The sequence below is a fragment of the Oncorhynchus tshawytscha genome, linkage group LG18 (assembly GCF_018296145.1).
Source record: "Oncorhynchus tshawytscha isolate Ot180627B linkage group LG18, Otsh_v2.0, whole genome shotgun sequence".
Classification (NCBI taxonomy): domain Eukaryota; kingdom Metazoa; phylum Chordata; class Actinopteri; order Salmoniformes; family Salmonidae; genus Oncorhynchus; species Oncorhynchus tshawytscha.
In genome coordinates, this window is record NC_056446.1 from 24,103,424 (window position 1) to 24,112,614 (window position 9,191).

The 9,191-nt window shown below is 39.5% G+C and overlaps 1 long non-coding RNA gene across 1 annotated transcript; it reads right to left on the reverse strand.

The window, feature by feature from the left end:
- Positions 1-2,360: 2,360 nt before the first annotated feature.
- LOC112218096 lies at positions 2,361-5,804 on the reverse strand. Its single transcript, XR_002948566.2, has 3 exons — positions 5,488-5,804; positions 5,160-5,201; positions 2,361-4,711 (listed from the first exon to the last, which is right to left on the reverse strand). It is a non-coding gene; the product is annotated as an uncharacterized LOC112218096 (long non-coding RNA).
- Positions 5,805-9,191: the final 3,387 nt, after the last annotated feature.

Consider the following 9,191-nt stretch of genomic DNA (forward strand, 5'->3'; position numbering starts at 1 on the left):
TCAATGCTCCTTTCATTCAATATGACATGTGTATACTTTATAGTAACTATTATTAGTGTATTATGAACATTCAATAGGACGTGTTTATACTTCATAGTAGCTATTATTAATGTGTTATGAACATTAAATCACTTTTTTAACATAAGCTCTTCCTAACCAGTGGTACTTTTAAAGGTAGGACAATTTGCTTCTAAAATCATATAAATGTTAATGTTTTAAAAGTCTCCATGCTGACTATGATATACAGTGCATTTTGGAAGAATTCAGAACCCTTGACTTTTTCCACATTTTGTTACATTACAGCCTTATTCTAAAATTGATTAACTTGTTTTTTCCCCCATGCAAAAACAGGTTTTTAGATTTTTTTTTCAAATTTATAAAAACATGAAAACTGAAATATCACATATACATAAGTATTCAGAAGTTTTGGACAGTCCAATCAATTGAATTTTAAAGTTGTAGAATCATCTCAAGGATGATCAATGGAAACAGGATGCACCTGACCTTAATTTCGAGGCTCATTACAAAGGGTCTGAATACTTATGTAAATAAGGTATCTGTTTTCATTTTTAATATATTTGCAAAAATGTCTAAGAACTTGTTTTCACTTTGTCATTATGTTGTATTGTGTGTAGATTGATGGGGTAAATGTTTTATATTATCCATTTTAGAAGAAGGCTGTAACGTAACAAAATGTGGAAAAGGTCAAAGGGTCTGAATAGTTGCCAAATGCACTGTATATCTTATTTTAGCTATCCCCTATGGAACTATAGCAGGATGATGGACGTCTCTCTCATTGAATTGTTCAGCTCCCATTGATCTCATGATTACCATATTAACCAAGCTGTCAGCTCTGGCATCTGGCGTCAGTGCAGGGCCGTGCACAACTTTCAGAGGGCAGGTGCTCAAAATGAAAATATTTTGTGGTGACCATGTCTACTTTTTTAAAATAGGCCTATTTATTTATGCAATAACACACTCACTCATCACAAGCAAGCTAGTTATGGTGCTTTCTAAAGACATGATTGACATCGGGAAAAGGGGGTAGGCTGTCAGTTGATCATTGATGTTCATGAGTGATGTAAATCCGCTAGATAGCTAGCTCGTTTTTTTTTTTTTTACTGATTGTGATTTATCTTCAATGCTCTTAAATAATAACTTCATAGTCATCATCTTCTAACTCATCATATATCGCTAGTGGCTTGTGTGGATATTTTAGTATATGGCGGTTAGCTAGAGTCTACAGTGATTCAGCCAGGGAGAAAGAAAGAAGAGAGTTAAACAGTTATCATGCACAGCCATGCAGCCTCACTCCTTCCTCTCCTCTGTTTCTATACCTCAGCCAGCTCAATTACCTGGTAAAAACAGGCTAATGCTCCCAGAATACATGTCTGTCCAATTGTAATGTTCAAACTTTCATTTTTAAACTATTGTAGGTCCTAGCTGAACATTGAACAATGATGTGGAAAACATCTGACACACACACACACACACACAAGCATTTTAGTCATTTAGCAGAAGCTTTTATCCAGATTGACTTACAAGAGCAATGAGTTAAGTGCCTTGCTCAAGAAAGCGAGAGTTAGCGGGAGAGAAAGCAAGATTGAGCCCACCCACACCCTTGAGACATGTTTAATATGTCATTATTAAGATCCTGTGTGATGTTCCCAGCCATTGTGTTCCTTCCCAGGAAGTAGTGTGAGGATCAGCGGGACAGACAGGCCACAATATACCAAAATTAAGTGCAAAATTAAAATGCGAGAACTGATTTAGAGAAGCATGACTGATGTGTTTTGATAAACCTGTCAAACGTCCGCCTCTCTCTCTCGCCGGGGTGGATGAGGCGAGGAGTTGTTTGGATTGGTAGCAGCAATAACAGTTTAATGATACCAATTTATAGCATCCGGAGCTTGGGATTTACACAGTAGTAAATCCAAAAGACTTGAAAATTCTCACAAGGCCTATAGAGAGTTAGCACCTGATTCATTAAAACATATTTAAGGCAGCCCTATTTGATTCATATTACTGTAATTTAAAGCCTGCTTTTAGTTGGATTAAAATGCAGAAAACAATGCACGTGGTTTGCTGTAATTTTGTCAAATTGCCCTTTACTGGAGCCCAGTGTTTTGTTCTCTCAAACACAGTATGAGATAAAAGCAACAGAGTATTTCATTCAAATAATTACCTTCTCCTCCCTCAGCTAATGTTTTTCTCTCAAGCCAATGTTCCAGCCGGCACCATTTCTGCTACTCTCTGGCTACTGAGCTGCTCGCTTTCAAAATAGAAAACAATGAATAATTCACTTCAAAATTCTTATAGGAACAAAACGCTTTGCCTTTCGAAAATAAAACACCATCATCCCAAGCTTGAAATTTGTATTTGTTTCAAGTAAATAACTGATAAGGATTACCTAAGAAATCAAATCCCAAAGCACTTTGGGGACACATATATACTTTTAAAAAATGTGTTACCTGTTTCATTCATTTCATTGATTACAAAAGCATGGACTGCATAAACATCCAAAGACAGATCTTTGATAGAAGATTGAGTGCCCTTGAGTGTCAGTGTGTTTCACAGTTGCCCTTACAGGTCTCAGTTCTTTCTGAACACTCCATTAAGGTCAACTGGAGCTCAAGGTAATCATTTCTGAGGTCACCCTCTATCTCTACTTCACTGTCTGTCTCCGATTGGCTATCTAGCCTTTTCCACCACTCAGGTCACAGAGAGAGAGAAGTGACTCAGAGGTGCCATAGTCAACAACATCAGCAGCAACTTTCATCAGTTTATGGCCCTTCTTTTACAGGAGAAATTCAATAGCTTTGATAAACACCGGCCTTACGATCCACAGGGGGCAGAAGATGTAACGTAAGACAATAATAAACAGAGGACTCTTTGTCGTATAAACTGTAGAGGGAGAGGAAGACTTATTGGATGATGCCAAATACAGTTATGGCTCGCAGGTAAGAAATGGAATTCATCGATTCTTGATACATCTTTATTTTTAGAGACCAAGGTCAATGAACTGCAGCACAAGCTGCAAAGCGAGAGTGCTGTCTAATCTGGCTTGGTGAGGACAAATGACATGTCAGCCAGAGTGAATGAAAATGTGATTCAACATAGCATCATTTCATTTCACATGCAAACTGTATACTGCAGTGGAAGGGTGATTTATCTAAATCTAGAACACGTGTCAAACTCATTCCACGGTGTTCCAAATGTCTGTGCTCCACCCTTGTACTTGTTTGATGAATTAAGGTCAGTAATTAGTAAGGAACCCCTCACCAGGTCGTCTAGGTCTTAATTGAAAGAAAAAACCTGCAGACACTCGGCCCTCCATGGAATGAGTTTGACACCCCTGATCTAGACACTTGTTTGTTTGTAAATTCACATACACATCACACTCAAAATACACATTTAAGCCAACACATAAATAATCTCTCTCCTAAAAACACACAAACACACTCTCACACACCTACCCCTACGTAGGCATAACACAAACACACTAGTCACTGCAAACTGCAGGGATGTCAGTCAGTCGCCTCTCACGTCCATATAGGACATTTTGTGTAAGACGAAGAGGACCACAGACAGCTATTGAACCACACACAGCTATTGACAAGACAGATTCTCCACAGGAGCCTAGCTGGGACTGACAGCAGTCAGCCACTGATTGGGGGTAGATGCTTGTCAAAGAAAGTAACTTGCTCTATCTATTTATCCCCCCATTCTACCACACTCTTTCATTTTCCTTTGATGAACAGTTATGTACTTCAAACGAGCTGAGCACTTGAGCAATGAAAATAATCTTGGCAGCATAAAAATTCTGAAAACCTTTTCAACAATGCATCCTTTGTGTTGGACTATTTTCTGTACATTTTTTCACAAATGGTCCTCTTTAGAAAACAGGTTCTGTCATTTGTTCTGCAGAAGAGACATACATTTTGAAGTTCCTAGGCAGAAAGACAGATTATTATGTGCCTGGGCCCGGTTTCCCAAAAGCATCTTGAGGTTAAGTTAATCTTAGAACCATATGTTTCTAAAATGAACTTAGAGGCTTTTGGGAAACCGGGCCCTGAACTTGTCATCTCCAGCTGTCCACAATAAAAATGTAAAAAGTATTTGGATCTACTTAGTTCAGTTTTGGACTGTAGTTACCAGACGTTTGGACTCTAGTCAGACTCAAGTCACAAATATGATGAATTGCAACTCGTTTGGCCAGGTTACCTTCGTTTGCAAGCCCTGCCACATCCGACGAGCATCAGAGCCGGTGGAGTAGGATTCAATCTTAGTCCTGTATTGACGCTTTGCCTGTTTGATGGTTTGTCTAAGGGTATAGCGGGATTTCTTATAAGCATCTGGATTAGTGTCCAGCTCCTTGAATGCAGCAGCTCTAGCCTTTAGCTCGTTGCGGTTGTTGCCTGTAATCCATGGCTTCTGGTTGGTATATGTACGTACGGTCACTGTGGGGACGAAGTTGTCGATGAACTTATTGATGAAGCAGGTGACTGAGGTGCTATACTCCTCAATGCCATTGGATGCATCCCAGAACATATTCCAGTCTGTGCTAGTAAAACAGTCCTGTAGTGTAGCATCCGCGTCATCTGATCACTTCCGTATCAAGCGAGTCACTGGTACTTCCTGCTTGTAAGCAGGAGGATATAATTACGGTCAGATTTGCCTTTGAGGGCAAGGGACAGCTTTATGTGCGTCTCTGTGTGTGGAGTAAGGGTGGTTTAGAGTTATTTTTCTACTGGTTGAACATGTAACATGCTGGTAGAAATTAGGTAAAACAGATTTAAGTTTGCAATACACAATCAAATGAGGTACTATATCTACCCACCCCCCTCATGTCAATTGATCACGCATAGTAACCTTAACACACAAAATCCACCCCCAACAGACACCAGTCAATCACCCACACCATTCCCTCCTTACCAATACCTCCTTTTCTCCAATTTAGACTTAAAGCCTTGCATGAACAATCAACAAAGCCTCCATAACACAGAGAAAACTACAATAGAAGTCCTTGCCTACTTGTACAACAAGACAAGGACCAAGTTTATGCCTAGCTCCAGTGTGTGTGTGTATATATATATATGCTCATCATGGAGTCATTGAAAGACTTAGTAGATTTTAGTAAGATTTAGAAGGTGACTTACACTAATTCCTGGTGCTGAGCTTGATGTTGATGGGATCTGACTCTAAACAGAACACATAGTCACGTTAGCCTCTGTGGTAGTTCGGTGTCTAGCTAGCTAACAGTTTGCTAATGTAACCTAAAGAAGCTAACATTAGCTTGCAAACTTACAAATCACATCCCCAGATAGCAGCTGGCTAATTACAATGATATGCTTTGGAATGTCTAGCCAGCATGTTTTGCATTCCCTCTCCAGTATGTAAACACCAACACTAGCTAGATTTTTGTTTAGATAAACAAAATGTAGTTTGCTAGATAGCTAGTTAGCTAGATAACATTAGCTACATTACCTCAGCTTGACTTATTTTCTGTTGCTCTGATGTTGGCTGATTGGATGCCTTCCTCTTTGAAGTGAAGGGTAAAAATAGATTGAATAGAATCCCTTTTTAACAGTCGACGACATGGCAACCCTATCAGTTCAGTTTCGAAATCCTCTGGATGACAATGCTGGCTACAAACACAGACATGTTGATATTTCTCACTTCCATGGGGTAGTACTACTTCCTGAAATCACTATGAATTCTGGTTATTGTGGTTTGCTTACAACCAGGAAATGTAGCTGGCCCTTTCCCACCGGTGAGATCCAGAAATGCTCGTATTTGCATGTAGTGAGGAAATCCAAAATTGTTATGACACATATGTTAATAACATATTAATGGACATATAGGGAAATAGAGCAGTGTTGAAATGTCCCTTTAAGGTAGGAAGGAGCGAACTAACCAACAGATCAGTATAACTAGGCCAACAACAACAAAACCACGTTTTACCTGTGGTTGTTTATCTACCTTCCCTAGTTGAATGCACTGACTGAAGTCGCTCTTGATAAAACTGTCTGCTAAATTACCAGAATGTAAATGTAAACAGGGCCGCCGGAAAACGTGTGGTGAGGCGGTACTTGCCACAGCACTTTTCAAATCAGGTGTGGCACACACTTCTGATTTAGACTCATAAAATATATCGATGCAAAGCCGGTATGAAGCATTTCGCAACATATGATGCTACGTTTTGAGCTGCATCATGACGCAAAATGCATCATACCAGCTTTATTTCTGTATTTTGAAGTTATACATCTTGAAAACTTTATTGCTGACATGCAAAACATTTTGGGACTATAAAACAATGGACTAATGAAACAAATACCAAAATAACGTTTTTGGGTGGAGTTTTCCTTTAATTAAGAGCAGCCAAAATATTTTTGGAGTGTAGGAGGCAGATTTGCGAATTACAACCAGTCCTGCTGTAAACTAAAGCATTCGATGGCTTTCATTACTACTCCGAATTATTGAAAATTATGAACACATCACTTTCCTTAATTAAATTTCAGTATGGTTTCATGACAGTTACCCGGGCTTGCAGGTTGGCAGGATATCAAGAAAAGGGTGTCTTCTGCAACCTGCTGTAGCCTGTGCCAATGGAAAGTGGTCAAAGGGTGCAACCTGCTGTAGCCTGTGCCAATGGAAAGTGGTCAAAGGGTGCAACCTGCTGTAGCCTGTGCCAATGGAAAGTGGTCAAAAGGAAGCTATGAAACAGAACAGAATCAAACAAAGCCACACATGACCGTGTGTCCATGAGATAAAAATACACATTTTGAATGCATTTTGAATGAGAACCGTCAACAGAAAGCAGTCTTTGTGTGAGGGTGATAATTTGCAGCAGGTCTTAAAGGGAAATGTCACAATTTTTCGACTTCATATTCATCCTTTCCAGCACAACCCCAACATCAACATATGTGAAAATTGCGCGTTTATATGTTTTGTAGTCAAATAGATGAGGAAAATAAGGGTTTCCAATCACATCAACAAATTACAATTAGTAGGGAATATCTACTCATGATACCTACTCATAATACCTACTCATGATACCTACTCATAATACCTACTCATGATACCTACTCATGATACCTACTCATAATACCTACTCATGATACCTACTCATGATACCTACTCATAATACAGTGCCTTGCGAAAGTATTCGGCCCCCTTGAACTTTGCGACCTTTTGCCACATTTCAGGCTTCAAACATAAAGATATGAAACTATTTTTTTGTGAAGAATCAACAACAAGTGGGACACAATCATGAAGTGGAATGACATTTATTGGATATTTCAAACTTTTTTAACAAATCAAAAACTAAAAAATTGGGCGTGCAAAATTATTCAGCCCCTTTACTTTCAGTGCAGCAAACTCTCTCCAGAAGTTCAGTGAGGATCTCTGAATGATCCAATGTTGACCTAAATGACTAATGATGATAAATACAATCCACCTGTGTGTAATCAAGTCTCCGTATAAATGCACCTGCACTGTGATAGTCTCAGAGGTCCGTTAAAAGCGCAGAGAGCATCATGAAGAACAAGGAACACACCAGGCAGGTCCGAGATACTGTTGTGAAGAAGTTTAAAGCCGGATTTGGATACAAAAAGATTTCCCAAGCTTTAAACATCCCAAGGAGCACTGTGCAAGCGATAATATTGAAATGGAAGGAGTATCAGACCACTGCAAATCTACCAAGACCTGGCCGTCCCTCTAAACTTTCAGCTCATACAAGGAGAAGACTGATCAGAGATGCAGCCAAGAGGCCCATGATCACTCTGGATGAACTGCAGAGATCTACAGCTGAGGTGGGAGACTCTGTCCATAGGACAACAATCAGTCGGATATTGCACAAATCTGGCCTTTATGGAAGAGTGGCAAGAAGAAAGCCAATTCTTAAAGATATCCATAAAAAGTGTTGTTTAAAGTTTGCCACAAGCCACCTGGGAGACACACCAAACATGTGGAAGAAGGTGCTCTGGTCAGATGAAACCAAAATTGAACTTTTTGGCAACAATGTCAAACGTTATGTTTGGCGTAAAAGCAACACAGCTCATCACCCTGAACACACCATCCCCACTAACATGGTGTTGAAAGCATCATGGTTTGGGCCTGCTTTTCTTCAGCAGGGACAGGGAAGATGGTTAAAATTGATGGGAAGATGGATGGAGCCAAACACAGGACCATTCTGGAAGAAAACCTGATCGAGTCTGCAAAAGACCTGAGACTGGGACGGAGATTTGTCTTCCAACAAGACAATGATCCAAAACATAAAGCAAAATCTACAATGGAATGGTTCAAAAATAAACATATCCAGGTGTTAGAATGGCCAAGTCAAAGTCCAGACCTGAATCCAATCGAGAATCTGTGGAAAGAACTGAAAACTGCTGTTCACAAATGCTCTCCATCCAACCTCACTGAGCTCGAGCTGTTTTGCAAGGAGGAATGGGGAAAAATTTCAGTCTCTCGATGTGCAAAACTGATAGACATACCCCAAGCGACTTACAGCTGTAATCGCAGCAAAAGGTGGCGCTACAAAGTATTAACTTAAGGGGGCTGAATAATTTTGCACGCCCAATTTTTCAGTTTTTGATTTGTTAAAAAAGTTTGAAATATCCAATAAATGTCGTTCCACTTCATGATTGTGTCCCACTTGTTGTTGATTCTTCACAAAAAAATACAGTTTTATATCTTTATGATTGAAGCCTGAAATGTGGCAAAAGGTCGCAAAGTTCAAGGGGGCCGAATACTTTCGCAAGGCACTGTACCTACTCATAATACCTACTCATGATACCTACTCATAATACCTACTCATAATACCTACTCATAATTGGTTAAAATCACATGATATCATTGGAAACACTTACCTCCCTCTATCTTTTTTCCCCCACAAAACGCAGTGAAAAACCTTTTGCTTACTAGCCCAAAGCTCTTAACCACTAGGCAACCTATCGCCCCTTAGTTAGGCATTTCAAGGGTTAACTTATGCAACAAATAAAGTATGTCTTTATTTTCATAACCAGGCAATAATGCAGCTACAGTATATTTTTTATTTTCAGTCCATGAAGAGTTTTCCAAGCTAAACCTAATATCTTTCTGTATGCAATATTTATTGGTGTAATAATGTGCCTCCTGCAGCCACTGTCTCCTCATCTCATAGCTCACGGACAATAATTGCATGTACA